General features: G+C 47.9%; 1 pseudogene across 1 annotated transcript; it reads left to right on the plus strand.

The window, feature by feature from the left end:
• The first annotated feature begins 304 nt into the window (after positions 1-304).
• Positions 305-1,129, plus strand: LOC309547154 (annotated as a pseudogene). Its single transcript has one exon. The product of its transcript is annotated as an uncharacterized misc_RNA (transcript).
• Positions 1,130-22,214: the final 21,085 nt, after the last annotated feature.

Below are 22,214 nucleotides of genomic sequence, written 5' to 3' on the forward strand. Positions count from 1 at the left end.
ATCGTCGTTTTATAGACGATATCATCTTTATTTGGGAAGGGCCGAACAAAATCTGGTGTCTTTCATGCAACATCTAAACACAAATCAAAATAACATCAAACTAGACTTCCACTATAGCCAGAGTGAGATCCACTTCTTGGATGTAACGATTAAAAGGGAGATAAATGCCTTAACCACCAAGATATTTTTTAAGACCACCGATCGAAATAGTTACCTCGCTATTCAGAGTGGCCACCACCCTAATTGGCTCAGGAACATTCCCAGAGGCCAATTCATGCGCAATTGTACATCCACCACTGACTACATGGATCAGGCTGGTGTTCTGAAAGAGAGGTTTGTGGCCAAGGGTTATGAGGAATCTGTCTTGGATAGGGAAATTGCCAAAATTCTGGAAGCACCTAGACTACTGACCCCTAGAGTAAAAACTAGGGAAATTGATAATGATCCCAAACAGTGGAGTTTCCTCTCCGATTTTTCTAATGACTATAAGAAAGTAGAGGATATCTTCAGACAACACTGGCCGATACTTTTGATGGACAGGACCTTGGGCCCTGCCCTACCGAGCAAACCTTCCTTCATTTACCGAAGAGCCCCTAATTTCGGAGATCGTGTGGTGAGGAAAGTGATAGATCCACCTAAGATTTCTTTCTTCCCAGACTTGAAGGGGTCCTTCACCTCTGGAAGGTGTAGAGCGTGCACTTTGGCGGCGACTAACCAGAGAAGACGTGAGTCCTTTTCCGTCCCTGCCATTGATAAATCTTTTAAGATTAAATCATTGATTACATGCGACACTACGCATGTCGTCTATGGTCTCATGTGCCCATGTAAATTGGTATATATAGGGAGGACCAAACGTACTATGAAGATTCGGGTGGGAGAACATATCACCAACATAATAAATGGCAAACGAGAACATAATGTGCCAGCTCATTTTTGACAGCACCATCAGAGGGACCCAAGCGGCCTGTCATTCTGGGGCATTGAACGGGTCACTCCACCATGGCGAGGGGCGAATTGGGTCAGGGAACTCTCGAAGTGTGAAACCAAGTGGATCTTCCTGACCCAATCCCTCGCTCCGGTTGGATTAAATATTGAATTGGACATCAACTGTTTTATTAGTGATTCTTAATTTCTGGTTGTGTCTATATTTCTATTTATTTATCTATCTATTTATTGAGATAAGGAGAGCTGTCCCCATGAATTCATCTTGACAGATTGTGTTTTTAGCATGCTTTGTTATTTATTTCTTTTCAACACAGTGTTCAGTATTTTAACAGTTGATATATTTTAACCATTTGATATTCTAACCATTTGGTTTTTTAACATATATCTTATGGTTTTACATGTTTTTATATGATATATGAGATTTTATAAGATGATTTTTATGTTTATTTATTGTATTAGAATCAGGGTTCACATGAAATATGGATTCCGGGTTCTAATTAGCAATATGATTAAGCGGATTGGGGCTATCGTATTGCATTATGATTTGGTGTTTAGGCATTCACCATCATTGATTGTAAGTAGAATCACAGGTAACGGGGCACCCGGAGTGACTATCTGCCTCTATAAGAGTATTCATGGATGACACATTAGCTGGATTTCCTTCTGATTCCTGGTGTCTGCAGAGGTGGTTACTGTCTGTTTCCGGGGGGGTTGGACTCAAGGGCTTTCTGGACGGTGTTTACCTTCCGGTGTTGTGGTGCTCGTTGTCCTTCCGGTTGACCTACTTGCCTTGTGATTGGATGCGGCGCCGTTGTGCGCAGCATAAATGGGCTGTGTGCATCGTCCTGGCCGCGCCCCCAGTTGAAGTCAGGAAGTGATGAAACGCGTCGGGGCGTGGCCAGACGCACCCAATCGAGGCTGACGGCCGTGGAGGACTTCCGGAACTACCCGATTTGGCGTGGAGCCTAATCTGTGTAGCAGGGAATGCCGACCGCAGTGGCCCCATAAGAATGATGAGCTTACCTGTATTTTACCACAAGTGAGTGCAATGTACTTTATTTTATTTGAATAAAATCGGTATCAGACATATTGCACTAGTGGAGGCATATTCTTTATTTCCACATACATGTGAGGAAGATTGAGTGATCATAATTGGAGTGGACCACGGATTATCCCTTACTGGTACCTGTCTTATCCTGTGGCTGTATGTTACAACGGGTGGATATACATATGTGAGGTGGGCTCATTTATGAGAGTAAATGGGCATGGTGATCCGGTGAGTGGCCATTTCTTACCTTCCCCCTGCACTTGGTGGTGGATTAGAGGTGATCCTACAAGACCACACGGGACATTGACTTCCTAGTTAAATGTGTTTATATGATCATATAAGGAAGGACTAAACATATTTGTGTCATCAATGATCTGATGGTCAATGGGACTGGTGTTTGCTTTACTATACTACACTGATAAATACCCTGCGTGATTAGTCACTTAATGTTTTGAGGACTGTTTTTCAGTACTATACTTAATTTTGGGTGATTTGCAGTTTATTTCATGAGACATCTTTATGCTGTTTCTGCGCTACTATTCTTTTATTTTATCTTATCACCAAATATATTCGTTATTTGCAGCAATATTGGTATATACTATTACCAGCAGGTTGCTGGAGTTTCCTTAAGCGCGGAGATAGTTCTACAGTTTGGGCGTGAGGCTGAGGATTATTATTTAATATATTCTATACTATACTGTATCTGATTGTACAATCTCATTTTGAGGTACCATCAAATGTGTAGTACAAGGGCCTGCCTGATTGGATACAGAGTGAATGTATGTCAAGCTTTTTCTTTTATTACATGGTTTTGGTAAATATAAAGGAGAATGTCCAATCTGATTTTTTTTTTTTTGTGTTGGGTCAGCTTTATGGAGATTGTTGAAGAAAGGGAAGAAGGGATGGATAATGGGATGGGATTAACGGATGGATGGATGGAAGGAAGTAGAGGTGAATGAATGGAAGGATGGACAGATTTATGGATGGAGGAAGGAGGGAAGGGTGGATGGGGGGACAAATGTATGGAGGGATGTATGGAGTATAAATAGCTGTCATGCACTGACTTGGTTTTCTCTGAACCGGCTTCTGTCTCCCACTGCAGAAGTGGACTTTAGTGAACACCCCCGGATATACATCTCGCACAGGGATCGGTCGTCTTTGCTGCTGCGTCTCTTTGAGGTACACACCTGATCACTGTTGGATTCCCTTGCCTGTCTCTTCTGTCAAATGAGAGAGCTGGCTATAGCTACAGCCATAGTCGGTGTGGGGAAGGCTGCAGAAGTCCTCCCTATACACTTCTCCAGGATGGTGGAGGGGAGAGGGATCAGGACTTTCCCATCACTCCCAGTCCTGGAAGATCCCAACAGGTCACCACAGTCTAAAAGACATCCTGGAAGATCCAGGAGAGAGGGGTTAATACACAGGGTATTATTCCTGGTACGCAGAGGAGAGCCCATGTAGTATGGCAGCACATCCCTGAGCCAGGCATCCTACATTCTTCTCCTATGGGGGGGGGGACACATCCTGGGTCACCCAGATAGCAACCCCCTGAGATCCATGTCAGCGGTGTCAATGTAAGATGAGGAGGACTGATGGAGCGGGTCCCAGGTAGGGAGCAGGGAGGATCGTCCACTCTGTACACAGCACAGTCCTCTGCTCCTCTGCCGTCTTTGGATCTCAATATGACATTAAAGCGTAAGTTCATTGGACAGCGTTGGACGATCAGATTCCATCTAGCCAATCCTGTCAACATGCAGACGGCCCCCTTAGTGCTGGTGCCACACACCACAACCAGTGGTTAGGACATGCAGCCCGGCAGATGGGTGTCACCCCTCTGGATGGGTGCGGTCCGTAGATACCCCCCCCCCCCACCCACCAAAGATACTGCTGGCAGGGACTATTTCCGTTCGGGATTAGGCTGTTTTTTTTTGTGCAGAGGGGCTTTTTTGCTGCCCCCCTGTAAAGTGCCTCCCTAGGCCTAGGCTTTGTTGGCCTAAGCCAATACACAGCGTTGGGCACACCTCCCCAGGGTTTAGCTGAAGTTCCATAAATACTCTGCTTATTTGACTTATCAGCCTACTATGATTCTATAATACAGGAGGAAACAATCAAACCTGCAGCCTGTGAAAAACAGAACAGCCCAAAGCAATTACCATTTGCTCCACTGACAGAGGAACCAACAAAACTAAAAACATCCTAGCAACCTAACTAGGAGAGTGCTACATATAAGATTGGTGGAAGAGTTTATTATCCATATTTACAGTAGATATAAATACTGTTGAAACAAAAACATATATTATGTAATATGGATAATGAATGATTGATTTTATATATTTTTTTCTTTTGTTTCCTATTTTTTGGAAAATTTCAAAAGAAAGGTTGAGTTTTTAACAGAAGAGGAATCACCACAAAGGACACATCCTACCAGGCCCAGACTGGGACAAAAAAAATAGGCCGGGTAATTTTAGACTGAGCAGCCTTTTTGTTTTTTTATTTAAACCAAATTACAAATAATGACAGCTACCGGTTTCTCAATGTCTTTTAGTTCTATTTAGCCTGCTACAGTCACTAATTGATCACTGCTCGCTGATTGCTAGAGATTACAGCACATTTTTACTGCTCACCCATTGGTGACCACCCATAGGGGGGTAGGTGTGATCAGTGGCAGTACTGGGGGGGGGGGGAATTGAGTGGGTGGCAGTGCTGGGGGAGGGGAGATGAATTGAGTGGCAGTGCTGGGAGGGGGGGGGGGGTTGAATTGAGTGGCTGTGTTGGGGGGTCAATTGAATGGCAGTGCTGGGGAAGGGGGTGTGAATTGAGTGGCTGTGCTGGGGGGTGGGGGGGGGGGGGGGGTTGGATGGGATTAGTGGCAGTGTGGAAGGAGAGTGGAATAAGTGGTAGTGAGGGGGGATGGGATTGGTAGCATTGCTGGTGGGTTGTTGTGAGTGGCAGTGCTGGTGGGGGGATGGGATCAGTGGCAGTGCTGGTGGGTGGGGATTTTTTGGGATCAGTGGCAGTGTGGGGGGTGGGATGAGTGGCAGTGATGAGGGGGATAAGATGAGTGCCAGTAGTTGGGATGATTGGCAGTGGGGGTGGGTGGGATCAATGGCAGTGCTGGGGGGATGGAATAAATGGCAGTGCTAGGGGGGTGGAATCAGTGGCAGTTCGGGGGGAATAGGATGAGTGACAGTACAAGAGGGTGGGATGAGTGGTAATGCTGCTGGATTGTTGGCAGTGCTGAGGAGGATGAGATCAGTGGCAGTACTGGGGGGATGGAATGAATGGCAGTGATGGGGGAGGCTTGGATGGGATCAGTGGCAGTGCAGGGGGGGTAGAATGAGTGACAGTATGGGGGAAGTGGAATAAGTGGCAGTGCGGGGGGATGGGATGAGGGGCAGCGCGGAGAGAGGGGATGGGAGGAGTGACAGTGTGGAGGGAGGGGATTGGAGCATTGGCAGGGTGTAGGGAGGGGATGGGAGGAGTGGCAGCGTGGAGGGAGGGGAGGAGATGAATGGCAGCGTGGAGGGAGGGAAGGGGATGAGTGGCAGTGCTAGTGGGGGGATGGCATCAGTGGCAGTGCTGGGGGTGGTGGGATCAGTGGCCATGCTGGGTGGAGTGATGGGATCAGTGACAGTGTTGGGGGGGATCAGTGGCAGTGCTGGGGGGGGGACAGATCAGTGACAGTGCTAGGGGGGGATAAATGGCAGTGCTGGGGGGGATCGGATTTGTGGCGGTGCTGAGGGGGATCGCATCAGTGACAGGGCTGGGGGGGGTCAGTGGCAGGGCTGAGGGGGGGGGGGGTCAGTAGCAGGGCTGAGGGGGGGGGGGTCAGTAGCAGTGCTGAGGGGGGGGGGTCAGTAGCAGTGCTGAGGGGGGTCGTCAGTGGCAGTGCTGGGGCGAGGGTCAGTGGCAGTGCTGAGGGGGGTCAGTACTCACTGTGTCTCCGGCTTCATTGAGTCTCTGGTTCCCTGGTGTCTGGCAGCGATGACACATCGGCTGAAATCTGAAGACAGGGTCTCCTGCTGCCCCTCCCACTTCACAGGCCTCATGGATCAGCTTACCTCTAGTCTCCGCCCCCGGCCATGCCATGAACTGAATTGGCAGCCACAGGCTCCAGGGACAGCCCACTGAGCCCAACGGCCACAGCTGCTTTGTGCCCCGCATGCAGCCCGGAGGCCCCCAGCCAACCAGGCAAGTGCCTGGTGTGCCCTATGGCCAGTCCAGGCCTGCATCCTACTCACTGTAAGTGATGTCCCTTGTGCTGATTTTTCTCTGTAATTTTGACTGCACTTAGGCTTTAACCATTGTCCTAGGCTTTTTCCCATGCAGCTGCTGTGCCACATTTCACAACAATGAAAAGCACATTATTCTCTATGTAGTTGTGAAGTTCATTAACCCTATTTACATTTTAAATACTGTAGTTAAATATGTTCCATTCATCAATCCTTCAGTGTAATTAAAAAAAACTAAAACTTGCCTATGTTTCTTTTTTTCAGTTTGTAAAGTTCAGGTCAAATTAACACTTTTCCATATAAGAAAAAAGAAAGAATCGGGCTGTGCAGGCCAAACAGAGGGATATCCATAGTTCAATAAAATTACATTTTTTATTGGTATAAAAAAATAAAAAAAACAATACACAAAAACAATTGTATTAAAACAGTCCCTCAAAGGGAGGGAAGTGTATGGTGGCTAGTATGATGAGCACTATATGATAAGGGTCTTCAGTGCCAACGCGTTTCACCAATCACTTCCTCAGGGCTAGAAAGACCCTCTAGCACTCATCTCCAGTGGTACACATACGAGGAATGCTCCCTGGGCGGGCGCTGGGACTATATTATAGGACAACCATCTGATATCAGTCTTGTGGTGTTCTACTATGCGTGTCCAAATAGAGTATAGCAAGGCATGAGTGAGAAGATCTGTATATATAAAAAGAGCTCCCTCAAGGTGGTCCATCCTTTTATGGGCAAGATAATCACCCCATGGGGTTGGGGGGGAAGAAATAAGTACCCCTCTATACACGTCCCCTTATGTCAGTCACAACAGATAGGGCTGTATTTCCTCCAATGAATGAGTAAATCAAAATATGCATTGGAGAAGTCCCATGGGCTCATGTCATTACGCACTGCCGCGTGGTTGTCCATCAACATGTTGAACAATTTGAACACTTTGTGAATCATTCAAGATGGAAGACTTGCAGATGGGCATGCATTTATTGGGGCATAGCTAGCAGTGAAGCCGTTGTCAATCAAGGGAGGAGGGATGGGCAAGGGCATGGCTTTACACTGATTACAGAAAATACGGGCACTCTGTGTGCTTGCACAGCCAGCCTGTATCTCTGAATGGGATGCGAGGGCACACTAGCACAGTTCAGCTTCTCTGCTTTGCGTGGTCAGTTTATTAACAGGAAGACGATAACTGGCAAGATCAGCCTGGTGATATACAGTATAAGCAATAAAGGACAATACATATTTTGTTTTTTACATAAAATAGGAAATAATACCTTTTAAACAGAACACTGGGTTAGAAAAAAAAAAAAAGTCCCCCATTAGTATATCCCCTACACTAAACAGTTATTACATTTGTGAAATTCCTTGCCATTAAGGAGAAAAGTCTTACTAGTTTTTCAGGAAGTCGGCGCTCTAATTCAAAAGATGCAGCATCTATTCTGCCAAAGAGGAGGTGTTTGTCAGGGTGCCAGAAAACCAGACCACACAAAGATGCAAGTAAAATAAAGCAGTTTATTAGAGCAACAACAATAAACCCACAGCAAGAGTGAAGAGCGAAATCAGGAACAGCTGAGGTCAAGTCCAGGGCAGGTAGTCATCCAACCCCGGATCGAGTCTAGAAGCGGGTAATCATCCAAGCCGTGGTCAGGTCCAGAAGTGGGTAGTCTGCCGATGCCGGGTCATCTGTCGATGCGGAATCGAGAGCTAGGAAAGTCATTAGCCAAGCCAGGTCATGCACGGAGGAACACGGAGAACAGAAGACTGCTAGCAGTGTATCAGGGTGCCAGGAAACCAGACCACACGAAGACGCAAGTAAAATAAAGCAATTTATTTATGCAACAATAATAATTGCACAGCAAGAGAGAGAAGCAACATCAAGAACAGCCGGGGTCAAGTTCGGAAGCGGGTAGTTATGCAAGCCAAGATCAAGTCCAGGAACAGGTAGTCATCCAAGCCAAGATAGAGTCCAGAAGCGGGGGGTCTGCCAAAGCCGGGTCGTTGTCTGATGCGGGGTCGCCTGATGATGTGGAATCCAGAGCCAGGAAAGTCGTCAGCCAAGTCATGTACGGAGAAACCACAGAGACCAGAGGACTGCTAGCAGTGATTCACCTTGGAGCACAAACACAAGGGCAAAGAACTACAAGTCAACAGGTGATATATATATATAGTCTGGTGTGCAACATCATCACTGAGCAATGCCCAGGCAGCAGGCAAGTGATGATGTAAACAGAGTTTATAAACAACAGCAGTTTTCACATGTCCAAGATGGCTGCCAACAGGAAGGCAAGGTAAGACCTTGACAGTGTTACAACAAGGATTACATCATATCTGCTCCTCTCTCTAAAAATAAACTACACTTCCCATCATGCTTTGGAACTTGCAGCGAATGTGGGAGGGTACACTAGGCCTGCACAAATGTGAACAAGCCTACTTCAACATATATCAAGCCCCTCATTCTGCAAACAGGCTCTCCTAATGATCCCTGTGCAGCAGTGATAGATGGCTGGCGGGAGGGCGGCGGGTGGTGTTGGGGGTGGTGAGTGCTGGCAGGGAGCAGAGGAAGAGGAGGACACTAACTCCATGGACTGTACAGGCTGGGGTTCGGTGAGACCCCCCTGCCAACTTCAGCAAGCGGGGACGGAAGTACATCCCTACTTGCTGTAGATAGAACTACAAATGGGAAGTGCCAAGACCAGTGGCTGGGGAAATAGCAGCCACCGGTGTTACAAACAGGAAACCCCTTGGAATGTATCAGGCTATTACAGAGGAAATACTGAGCTAAGAAGAAGATGGATGGCATAGTTTGTGAAGGTAGATCAGCAACAAGGACATGAAAAAATGTTTTTGCCCGGAGTTATTCTTTCAAGAGACAGATAAAAGTATTTTGACTTTTAAGGTTACACTTTAATCATCCTTCATTTTTTGCTCTTTGACATTAACCACTTAGCAACCTCTCTTCCGCAATGTAACTGCAAACAAACGGCCACTGTAGGCAAAGCGACGTACCTGTACATTGCTGCCTACTTTTGGTTTTAGGGCGTGCGTGCGTGCGTGCGCGCACCCCCCCCCCCCCCCCCCACTATCAGCACCCGTTGTGATTGTACACAGCAAGAGCTTTCCAGCAAGTCCCGACCAATGATTCACATCTGAGCAGGGCCGTCTTAAACGCAGGGCATAAGGGGCAGCTGTCCTGGGCCCAATCATTGTTGGGGGGCTCAAAGCAGCTGCCCCTTGAGGCCACACTGCTGCCCGCCATGTCTTTTTTTCAGCCGGAGTTCTGCCACTCGCACTGGTCACTTGCTGGCTTCTCCCTACTGTCAGTTGTAAATACAGAAGCACTGCTAGCTGCTAGTCCCCTGACCCCTACCAAAGAAGTCAACGCCTGAAGTAACGCGTATAGGAGGCGGAGCCTGTCAGTCAACATTACATCGCGGCCATGAGAAACACTGTTTTAATGCCTGTACAGCCTGCACTGCTTAAGTGCTTGCTTTGTAAGTTGCTGATCTTTTTATTAAATGATTTTGGAATCTGTATGGCGAGCACTAGATGTGTCTTTTACTTCCCTGTGCACTTGTGATATATCCGAACTGAGTGATCACTTGATGCATCTGCCTATGAGTATCCAGCCATAGATCTCCACCAGACTGTTATTAACCCCAGAGGGGAACTGCTCATTCTGACCCGCTGGTAAGACATCCAATGTAAAGTGAGAGGCTTTATTGCATGGGTGGCGGAGGATTGGGGTGAAAAGGGGAGCAGTCTATAGCACCCCTTTTCCTCATGGGATAGTGGCAGGAGCAGGTTGTTTAAGGTCACCTATTGATCTTGAATAACAGCGTGTAAGAACGGCATCACTGTCTCTGGGGAAAAGGTTAGCTGACCTTTTCCTCGGGAGGTCAAGTGACCTCTTTCCTGCCCAAATTTAACTCTGTATCTGGGGAGAACAAACTAGCTGACCCTTTTCTTGGGTCAGATAGCCTCTTCCCGCTCTTTTCTCCTGCCTAAATGTCCCGCCGGATTATTCCAGAACCCCGATCCAGGGGTATTTAAGGGGGTGCCTCAGCAGCTCAGGCTCAGTCGCTTCAGAAACGGAGCTGTGGCGTTCCCCTCTCTCCCCTTTGCTTGTCGTGGCCAAATTATTATGTTAATGTCACCTTTTGCTTAATGCAAAGGAGGACAGAGTTTTTATGTCAAGAATGGAATGTTTATAATTTTTTAATTTATTGTTGGAAAAATATTTTTGGAGTCAATCTGATGTTTGCATAACCTGAGTCGTAGTGACTAGCAGTGGCGGCTGGTGCTCAAAATTTTTGGGGGGGCGCAAACAGAAAAATCTAATAAGCATTGCTTTGTGGCCAAAAACGCTGTAAAAAATTGCGTGACTTTGAGGTCACAAAAGTGTGAAAGGGGCCTTCAGTAATCAAGGTATAGTGTGCCCCCGTCAATGCAGAGTGACCACAGCGTGCCCCCTTTCAATGTAGAGATGCCAGCTGCCCCCCTTTCAATGCACAGTGACCAGCGTTCCCCCTTTCAATGCACAGTGACCAGCGTGCCACCCTTTCAATGCACAGTGACCAGCGTGCCCCCCTTTGAATGCACAGAGACCAATGTTTCAGTTCCCAGTGGAGAGGACATTTCTCCTGAACCCAGGTAAGGGGTTATCTATGCAGATGGTAAAGAGTCAACAATCTCAGCAGCTGAGAGAAAGTCCATATGGAATACACACAATTGCAGCAAGCACTTATGCCACTGTGTCTGGACTCTGTCTGGGAGCGTCACACAATACATCTTGCACGCATTACAGCTGGAGCCTGGTGAAAGGATGGAGTGCGTGTCTCCCACGGGCGCAGGATATTGGCACACCGTCCCTAAGATAGGCTCAGGCTGTGCGCTGACCATGTCTTGGAAAGGATGCCCCCCCCCGAGACACTTACCTGTAGCGGCGGCTTAATTCCGGTCCCTGCGTCTCCTCGAGTGCTGTCTTCCCGCCTCCTCCTCGGCCAATGGCATGAGGTTTGCCTTTTGGCCAATCAGGAAGCGGGCTTCCTGATTGGCCGAAAGACAAACCTCATGCCATTGGCCGGGAGGAGGATCCGTGTGACAATAGCGAATTTTCATTCGCTATGGTCACACAATGGGTGGGCTCAGGGCGCACTGCTCTGCGCCCTGAGTCCACCCCTTGCTGAAGCCTATTAGAGCCTCTGGCTATAATCCGGTGATATTAACCACTTGCCGACTGCCTAACGCCGATCTACGTCGGCAGTCAGCCCCTCACAGGCAAAGTGACGTAGGGCTACGTCACTAGCTTGTGAGGGTCTAGGGAGCGAGCGCGCGCCCCCGCGTGGTCACGGACCCCCCCGCGCGTGTGACCAGCGGACCCGATGTCCGCCGGTCACTCGGCGATCGGCGGGGGAGAGGGAGAATGTCAGGCAGCTTGTGTAAACAAGCTGCCTGTCATTCTCCTCGCTGTAAAGACACTGATAAAACGGATCTAGTATGTAGATCCGTTGATCAGTGTCCTTACAGCTCAAGCCACAGCCAATCACAGTAGAAAGCACGCCCCTAGGGACACACACAGCCCCTCCCTTCCAAATAAAGTTAACCCCTTCACAACCAGTGTATTTTTACAGTAACAGTGCATATGTATAGCACTGATTACTGTAGAAATGTCACTGGTAACCCCAAAAGTGTCACAAATGTCAGTCAAGGGTCCGATCTGTCCGCCCCAATGTCGCAGTACCGCAAAAAAAATCGCAGATCGCCGCCATTACGCGTTAAAAAAAAAAAACAACAAAAATGACAAAAATCTTTCCCTTTGTTAGTAAACGCGATAACTTTTGCGCAAACCAATCAAAATACGCTTTTTGCGATTTTTTTTTACCAAACATATGTAGCATAAAACAAATTTGCCGAAAATTTTAAAAAATTTTGATTTTTACTTTTTTTTTGGGGGGAATTTCATATAAAAAAAATGTGAAAAATATTGTTATTTTTGCAAAATTGACGCTCTTTTTTTGTTTATAGCGCGTGATCAAAAAATCGCACAGGTGATCAAATACCACCAAAAGAAAGCTCTGTTTGTGGGAAAAAAAAGGACGTCAAATTCGTTTAGGTACAGCGTCGCACGACCGCGCAATTGTCCGTTAAAGTCACGCAGTGCCGAATCGCAAAATACCCCCTGGTCAGGAAGGGGGTAAAATCTTCCGGGGCTTAAGTGGTTAAAAAAAAAAAAAAAAAGCCCCATTGAACTCCATGCGTCCGGCGCCCTGTATGTAGATTAGGGGGCTGGACGCATGGATAGGGGGGGCGGTGCCCCTGCGCCCCCAACACACCAGCCGCCACTGGTGACTAGGTTGGTTTAAGGCTCCATGCAAACAGGGCGTCATAAAAACAAGCTCCAAAGCTGTTTCTTGACGCCGGGAAAAAGCAGCTGTAAAAATGTGCTTTCAGTAGCTTTTTCCATTAGCGTTATTACACGTTTGGTCACGTAGCTTTTAGCAGCATTTTTTCTGCCTCCATTCAAAATCAATGGGAGCCTATTGATTTGAATGGAAGTCGCACCGCAAGTCGGATCAGGATGATCCGACTTGCGCTGTGAGAATCTTGAGGGGGAACTCCACGCCAAGATAGGGAAAAAATGGCGTGGGGTTCCCCCCCAGGTTCCAAACCAGGCCCTTCGGGTCTAGTATGGAATTTGAGGGTAGCCCCACGCCGAAAAAACGGCGTGGGGTCCCCCCCCCCAGAATCCATACCAGACCCTTATCCGAGCATGCAGCCCGGCAGGCCAGGAAAGGGGACGAGCGAGCGGTCCCACTCCCCTTGGACCATACCAGGCCACACGCCCTCAACATGGGGGGGTGTGGGTGCTTTGGGGCAGGGGGGGCTCTGCACCCCCCCACCTCAAAGCACCTTGCCCCCATGTTGATGAGGACAAGGGCCTCATCCCCACAACCCTGGCCGGTGGTGGTGGGGGTCTGCGGGCAGGGGGCTCATCGGAATCTGGAAGCCCCCTTTAACAAGGGGCCCCTCCAGATCCCGGACCCCCTTCCTATGGGTATGGGGTACACTGTACCCCTACCCATTCACCCCATAAAAGGCAGTGTGTGTTAACGACAGGAGACGTTTTGAAAAGTTTATTAAAAATCTTCATTCGGTCTTCTCCGCTCCAGTCTTCTCCTCTCTTCTGGTCTCCTCCTCTCCGCTCTTCTGCCCTCCGCTCTTCTGCTCTTTTGCCTCTTCTGGTCTTCTTCTTCCTCCGGTCCTCCTCTGACGCTGTCCCGGTGATTATGCCGGTCTCCGGTCTCTGCAGCTTGTTATATAGCCATTAGGGGCGTGGCCTCTCGACGAGACCCCGCCCCTTATGCCACCGACGACGTTGGTGACATAAGGGGGTGTGGCCTCCGGTGACGTCACCGGGAGGCCCATCCCCCTAATGACTATATAATAAGCTGTGGAGACTGGAGACCGGCATAATCACTGGGGACAGCGTCGGAGGAGGACCGGAGGAAGAAGAAGACCAGAGGAGACAAAAGAGCAGAAGAGCGGAGGGCAGAAGAGCGGAGAGGAGAAGACCAGATGAAGATTTTTAATAAACTTTTCAAAACGTCTCCTGTCGTTATTTACACACACTGCCTTTTATGGGGTGAATGGGTAGGGGTACAGTGTACCCCATACCCATTCACATAGGAAGGGGGTCCGGGATCTGGGGGACCCCCTTGTTAAAGGGGGCTTCCAGATTCCGATGAGCCCCCTGCCCGCAGACCCCCACAACCACCCGCCAGGGTTGTGGGGATGAGGCCCTTGTCCTCATCAACATGGGGGCAAGGTGCTTTGAGGTGGGGGGTGCAGAGTCCCCCCTGCCCCAAAGCACCCACACACGCACATGTTGAGGGCGTGTGGCCTGGTATGGTCCAGGGGGGTGGGGCCGCTCGCTCGTCCCCTCCCCTTTCCTGGCCTGCCGAGTTGCATGCTCGGATAAGGGTCTGGTATGGATTTTGGGGGGGACCCCATGCCATTTTTTCGGCGTGGGGCTACCCTCAAATTCCATACTAGACCCGAAGGGCCTGGTTTGGAACCTGGGGGGAACCCCACGCCGTTTTTTTTCCCCATTTTGGCGTGGAGTTCCCCCTCAAGATTCTCACAGCGAAAGTCGCGCCTTCCATTCAAATCAATAGGCTCCCATAGGGAACCATTGATTTTGAATGGAAGAAAAAAACGTATAACGTGGCTTAACGCACGTTAAGCAACGTTATTCAGCCTTTAGCAGCGTCAGGCGTTTTTACAGCTTGACGCTGCAGCTCCAGAACGCACAGTTCCTGGGGTTTTTTTGGAGCTGTAAAACGCCTATGCCACTTGGAGCTCCTAAAAGCTCTATGTGTGCATGAGGCCATAGAATAACATGGATGGGCGTTCTGCAGCTGCAAAAAAAAAAAAAAAACGTCTGACGCTGCTAACAGCAGCTCCAAAAACATCCAGTTTGCATCAGGCCTTAGTGTTTTATGAATAGTTTATTAAATGAAGTTGTTTATTTATTATTCTCTTTGAAACCAATAATAAATGGCCATGGCCTTATTTATTGCAACCCAATGTCTTGTGGTTATTTATTAAAAAAATAAAATAAAAATGTGTGTGTAAGTGTGCAAAATTCAATTAGTTGTTGTGCATTTAATTTTGGATGTGAATTCCTGCCTGCTGCCTGCTGTCCCATACTGAGCACTGGATTTTATTTTATGAGCAGTGAAGGTGGATGTCGATTTATCAAGTCTGATTCTACTCCTATGATCTATGGACAATTTACAGGCATACCCTGTTTTACGTACACTCACTTTACATACACTCGCGAGTACGGACACAGCTGGTCAGCTTGGCATGGCACTACTCCTGGTTTTTAACATTGGTGTATATAGGAAATGTTGGTCAGCTTGACATGGTACTGCTCCCTGTCTAACATTGGTGTCTAAGAGAAATCTTGGTCAGCTTGGTAAGGCACTGCTCCATGTCTAACATTGGCGTCTATGGGAAATCTATAGGAAATCTTGGTCAGCTCGGTAAGGCACTGCTCCCTGTCTATCATTGGTGTCCATGGGAAATCTTGGTCAGTTTGACATGGCACTGCTCCCGAACCATAATTAACAGGGACACAAAACATAGGAGCACCGTGAAGGGACCAAGGACTACAACATATCCTATTTTGTGGCCAGCCAGTTTACCTATGTAATCTACCATGTCATAGTCCTGGTTCCCCTTAACATGCTCCCCAAGTTTGATGTCCTTGTCACTTATGGTTTGGGAGCAGTGCCATGCCAAGATTTCCCATGGAGCTAGTGTGTTTACATGCATTGAGAAGTAAAAAAAGGTATTGCTTCACTTTAAAGCCGAGTTCCACCCTAATTTTGAACTTTACACCATTAATAACATTAAAACATTCTAAAAACAAATTGGATAATTATATTTTTTTGTTTCACTTACCTTATTTTTAATGAAGATTAACTTACCTGCCACTTCCTCCTTATGCAGCTGCTTCCACCATTTCCTGCTTTGCATTGACTCCTGGGAGATGAGTGTCATCAATCCCAGGAGTCAATGTCCCTCGTCACTTCCAGTGCAGGCACGAGAACAGCTTCTGGGCATACGCAATGACAAGGAATCCGGCTGTGGGATGACGCGCCTGCGTCGGAAGTGACGAGGCAGGGCATTCTGGGACTCCGAAATCCAGGAAGAGGGACACTGTGGCTTTAGCTGCCCACACTGCAGATGGCAGCGCTGGACAAGAACTTTACAAGGTAAGTAATTCTTCTTACAGGTGCACTAAACGGGACAGTTCAGAAGCTGTCGTTGTTTAACTGCTTGCCGACCGCCCGCCGCAGTTGTACGGCCGCAGTCTGGCGCTCCCAGGCAAAGCGTTGTACATGTACGGCGCTCGCCTGTGAGGAGCAAGGGGGCGATCGCACGCTCGTCAGCTGGGGGGCCAGCGCGTGTGACCGGCGGCTCAGCTGGCCACTCGTGATCTCCCGCGGCAGTGAGAGGACAGACGGCTGATGTAAACACAGCCATTTGTCATTTTCACTAAAGTGATCACAGAGGCTATGTGATCCTGCTGTATAGGATCGTATGTCTCTGTGATTACTTCACAAGCCACGCCCCCTGACAGTTAGAATCATGCCCCTAGGGACACACTTAACCCCTTGATCACCAATAAAGTTAACCCCTTCCCTGCCAGTGTCATTATTACAGTAACAGTGCATATTTAAAGCACTGATTACTATAGTAATGTCACTGGTACCCCCAAAAGTGTCAAAAATGTAATTTAGGGGTCCGATCTGTCCGCCACAATGTCGCAGTCCCGCAAAAAAAAAATCGCAGATCGCCGCCATTACTAGTTAAAAAAAAAACAATAAAAATGACATAAATTTCCCGTAGTTAGTAGCTGCGATAACTTTTGCGCAAACCAATCAAAATACGCTTATTGCGTTTTTTTTTACCAAACATATGTAGCAGAAAACAAATTGGCCTAAAATGTTAAAAAATTTAGATTTTTACATTTTTTTGGGGAAATTTCATATAAAAAATGTGAAAAATATTTTTAATTTTTCAAAATTGTTGCTCTTTTTTTGTTTATAGCGCAAAAAGTAAAAATCGCACAGGTGATCAAATACCACCAAAAGAAAGCTCTGTTTGTGGGAAAAAAAAGGACATAAAGTTAATTTGGGTTCGGCATCGCACGACCCCGCAATTGTCAGTTAAAATAACGCAGTGCTGAATCGCAAAATATGGCCTGGTCAGGAATGGGGTAAAATCTTCCAGTCTTAAAGCAGTTAAAAATACGCTCATTGAGAATTTTTTTGTCAAAGACATGTAGCTAAATACATTTTGGCCTAAATATATGACAAAAATTAAATATATTGGATATTTTTTTAACTGTCAAAGTAGAAAAATATTGTTATTTTTTCAAAATTTTCGCTATTTTTTTATTAATATCGCAAAAAAATGAAAAGCCCAGAGGTGATCAAATACCACCAAAACAAAGCTCTGTTTGTGGGGAAAAAAAGGATGTAAATTTCATTTGGGTACGGCGTTGCATGACCGCGCAATTGTCCGTTAAAGTCGCACAGTGCCGAATCGCAAAAAGTGGCCTGGACGTACAGCAGGAAAATCCTCCGGTCCTAAAGTGGTTAAGAGGGTAAAACCTTCACACCGGTCCAGAAGTGGTTGAAAAAGGAGTAGGTGAAACTAAGCGATTGTATATGGCGGTCTGCAATCATGTACAGTTAAACCTTGGATTGCGAGCATAATTCGTTCCGGAAGCATGCTTGTAATCCAAAGCACTCTTATATCAAAGCGAATTTCCCCATAAGAAATAATGGAAACTCAGATGATTCGTTCCACAACCATTCATTCATAAATCCTTTAATTTATAGTCCATATAAAAAGATTATAGCATTGCGATAGGTTATATAACCATAAAATGTCCATCCACAAATAGCCGCTTCCACAACGGGATTAGAAGCAAAATCCAGCAGGAGCTACAGAGTATCAAAGAGAAGAGTGGCACCTCTAAGTGTAGCAATATGGTTCCATTTAATGAAGGTGCAATATTTAGCAACTCACAAGGTTGATGAATAAAACAGGCACATCTAAGTATGCAGGCATCCGGGGTAAAGCTGTCCACATAGACTATCTTCTGCACCGCCGGCTGCCAGTCTGTAATCCTGACCGGGAAGACCACCCTGCAGTAAAGCGATCTGAAAGCGAGGGGCAACATGGAAGGGATGACGTAGATGGCGATGCGGAGGATGGTCCTATGTGGACAGCTTTACCCCTGATGCCTGCATCCTTAGATGTGCCTGTTCCAATCATCAACTATGTGAGTTGCTAAATGTTGTACCTTCATTAAATGTAACCATATTGCTACACTTAGAGGCGCCTCTCTTCTCTTTTATACTCAGCTGTGACTTGAGGCTACTTGTATATCAAGACATCGCTTGTAAACCAAGTCAAAATTTATTTGAAAATTTTGCTTGTCTTGCAAAGCGCTCTCAAACCAAGTTACTCTCAAACCAAGGTTTTACTGTACCTGCTATACAAGATCATGTGTGTGACATGCTGATAGCAAACTACAAGAGACGTATCAGCTCCTCAATAAAATCAATGCTAATTTGTCTCTCCTTGTCCCTTTTAATCCTATTGAGAAGCTGGGCTCTTTTATTGAGGAAGCTGTCCCAATGTATGCTAGCTAGTACTCCTTCCCCCTCCTCCTACCACCTTGTCTCTCTCTCTCTCTCTCTCCCTAGCTCCTCCTCCTTCCCACTCTTCGCTCCCCGTCTCCAGTTTTCCTTCGTCATTTCCAGCATGTTGTCATATCCGGAAGTCACACGATGAAAAGCACACATCCCTGGCACTCCTTCGGCTGCGCATTCTTGCTACTTATCGTCCATTGCCAGATAAGGAAGAGCTGACAGATCAGGAAGCTGTATGTTTATCTGTGTTTCTTTTCTATTTTCCCATGAAAACCTTGTACACTACTCCAATCCAGAAATGTAGCATAGTCTGCAGTTTCAGCTTTGCATTTGAAAGCATTAATAAGGTTCTGTTTTATACATAGGGTGAATTTGTAAACCTCCATTGGGCTGCGTTTTTGTTTAATGATCTGTGGAGATTGTTGACATAGGAAATTGCACTTTTATTTGGGCATTGGCAGGTTTTAGAAATTTTACAAAAGGTTAAGGGCCCATTCACACCTCTGTGTGCGGTAACATATGTTAAAATGTACGTAGGGCTCCATTACACCAGTGGTCCTCAACTCCGGTCCTCAGGGCCCACTAACAGGCCAGATTTTAAGTATTACCTTGGGGAGATGCAGACTAGAGTACTGCAATCACTGAGCAGCAAATGATATCACCTGGGATGTATTTCAGTTATCTTGCAAACCTGGCCTGTTGGTGTGCCCTGAGGGCCAGGGTTGAGGACCACTGCATTACACTACATGCAGTGATCTGTATTTTTCCACACTGGATAAAAGCAGCTCACCACTGGGGCACATATAAAACAAATATTGTAAATGTGCTGCAGTGATATGCGCGCTGATCGGCGTCACTCATAACTGCGCAGCAGCACAATGCCATGGTTTGAATGAATTGTCGCTTTGTGACACTTTTTAAAGTTGAAAAAAAAAAAAAGTAATATGTTGAAGCTAGAGCAGGATATAATGCTGCATTACGTAGCATTAGGGCCAGTTCATACCACATGCAGTCCAGTGTTTTTTTTCTGCATCAAAAACGCATGGAAAGTAGGTTATATGGCTTTCAAAGGTAAAGGTCACACCAGTGCTCGCTGTTCCAGTTCCATAAAAAAAAAAAAAAAAATTGAACATGCTGCATGTTTCCTGCACTGGACTACTGAAACGCTGTAAAACCCATCACAAACGCACACGTCCTTATTTAGGGTTAGAAAAAAAGCACTGGACTGCATCAAAACAGTGCATGCAGAAAAGCATCTGGACTGCATTTCCATGGTGTGAACTGGCCCTTAAAGAGGTTGTAAACCCCAAAAAATTAGTTTTTTTCTTTTTGCAACCTGCAAGAGAAACACATAATGAGCTAGTATGCATCGCATACTAGCTCATTATGAAATGCTTACCTTAGAACGAGCCCCCGCCTTGCCGTACGCTCACCTGTATGACGGGCGACATGTCCAGTCGCCCGTCTTCCAGGATCGCGGCATCCGGCCATCTGATTGGCCGGAGCCGCGGTGACGTAACTCCCGCGCACGGGAGCCGACGGTCACGGCACGGGGCTCTGAAGGAGCGGCACGAGCGGCCGTTCCTTCAGAGCGCATGCGCCAGTGATGTCTCTGGCTACATGTAAGGTAAATATCTCCTAAACTGTACGTGTTTAGGAGATATTTACAGTCCCTTTATGCATACCTCGCAACTTTTGAACTTCGCAATGAGGGACACTGAAAGAGAAACAAAACCTGCAAATTGTGGGTGTGGCCAATTGCTTAGCAGTGGGAGGGGCTTAAGGGATAGGGTAAACCAAACCCAGACTTCCTAGTACTCATAAAATATGCTTTGATTGCTCAGCCTACCTTAAAGAAGAACTTCATTAAAATAGCCAGAGACTGCATAGCAACCAGCAACTGTTGGGACAATGAAGACTTTGGTGAGAAGTATATAATGTACAGTATTGTGTATATAGTGCAGGAGAGTGTAATGTACAGAATGCAGGAGACAGGAGTATGTAATGTACAGAATGCAGGGGTCAGACTCTGCACCATCCACCCCCCCAGCTCTATACACCCCAAATGCCCACCCAGCTCCATACACCCCACCCCAAATGCCCCCAGCAGCTCTATCCACCTCAAATGCCCACCCTAGCTCCATCCACCCCAAATGCCCACCCTAGCACTATCTATCCCAAACACCCATCCAACCTCCAAACACTCCAAATGCCCAACCCAGCTCCATCCACCCCATATGTCCACCCCAGCTCCATCCAACCCAAATGCCCCCTTTTGGGGGGCGCAAACAGAAAAATGTAATAGGCATTGCTTTGCGGCAAAAAACGCTGTTAAATATTGCGTGACTTTGAGGTCACAAAAGTGTGAAAGGGGCCTTCAGTAATCAAGGTAGAGTGTGCCCCCTTCAATGCAGAGAGACCAGCGTGCCCCCTTTCAATGTAGAATGACCAGCGTGCCCCCTTTCAATGTAGAATGACCAGCGTGCCCCCTTTCAATGTAGAATGACCAGCGTGCCCCCTTTCAATGCAGAGGGAGGGAGAGATGACGGAGGGAGGGAGGGGGGAGGACAGAGAGGAAGTGAGGACAGAGGGGGGTAAAGGATGGGAAGGGAGGGAGGAGAGAAGAGAAAGGGGGGGGAGAGCTCCTCCTCCATAGACATGCTGGATATTGTAGTCTCACAAACTCCCCTCTACAGTGAGACACGTGGAAATCCCGCCCAGCCTCTGCCTCTCTCACACACAGCCACAGCTATAGGGGTTGGGAGGGCACATATCAGGGGGTCCTGAGGGCACACACTATGGGGGTCAGGAGGGCACATATCAGGAGAACCTGAGGGCACACACTATGGGGGTTGGGAGGGCACATATCAGGGGGTCCTGAGGGCACACGCTATGGGGGTTGGGAGGGCACATATCAGGGGGTCCTGAGGGCACACGCTATGGGGTTTGGGAGGGCACATATCAGGTAGCACTTGGGGGTGGGCAGGGAAAACCAGGGGGTGGAGAGCACTGGGGGGGGACAGGTAGCACTTGGGGGGTGGGCAGGGAAAACCAGGGGGGTGGAGAGCACTGGGGGGGGGACAGGGAGCACTAGGGGGGTGGGCAGGGAAAACCAGGGGGTTGGAGAGCACTGGGGGGGTGGGCAGGGAAAACCAGGGGGGTGGAGAGCACTGGGGGGGGGGGGACAGGTAGCACTTGGGGGGTGGGCAGGGAAAACCAGGGGGGGGGGGGACAGGTAGCACTTGGGGGGGTGGGCAGGAAAACCAGGGGGGTGGAGAGCACTGAAGGGGACAGGGAGCTAGGGAAAGATGAATTCCTCATATGCAGCTGCCCCAGCACACACACTTCTGCACTCACCTTCTTCCTCCTGAAGCTCCGCCCCTTCTTCTCGTCGATGCCCCGCCCCTTCTTTCGCCGCGGCTCCGCCCCTTATTCCCGCCGCTGCTCCGCCCCCCCCCCGGCAGCGTCGACTGAAGGAGCTGCCTAAGTTCACACTGCAATACGGAACACGCCGGGCAGGACACCAGCTGACACCCCCCAGTGCGTGGCACCCGGGGCGGGCCGCCCCCCCGCCCCTTGGTACGCCCCTGGGGGGAGTTACAGGGGTGATAATGTGTGAACAGTGGGCATGCAGGGGCAGCAAACATGTAGTGAACACAAACATGGAGTGAAATGGCTGCAAGCTGTCCCAACCGTGGCTCTGCTTTCCAGAATGCAGCCGGGGACAAGAGCACAGCGGGACAGGCAGCTTAGACA

This window comes from Pelophylax lessonae, assembly GCF_965119305.1.
Source record: "Pelophylax lessonae genome assembly, chromosome: 1".
NCBI classification, from domain to species: domain Eukaryota; kingdom Metazoa; phylum Chordata; class Amphibia; order Anura; family Ranidae; genus Pelophylax; species Pelophylax lessonae.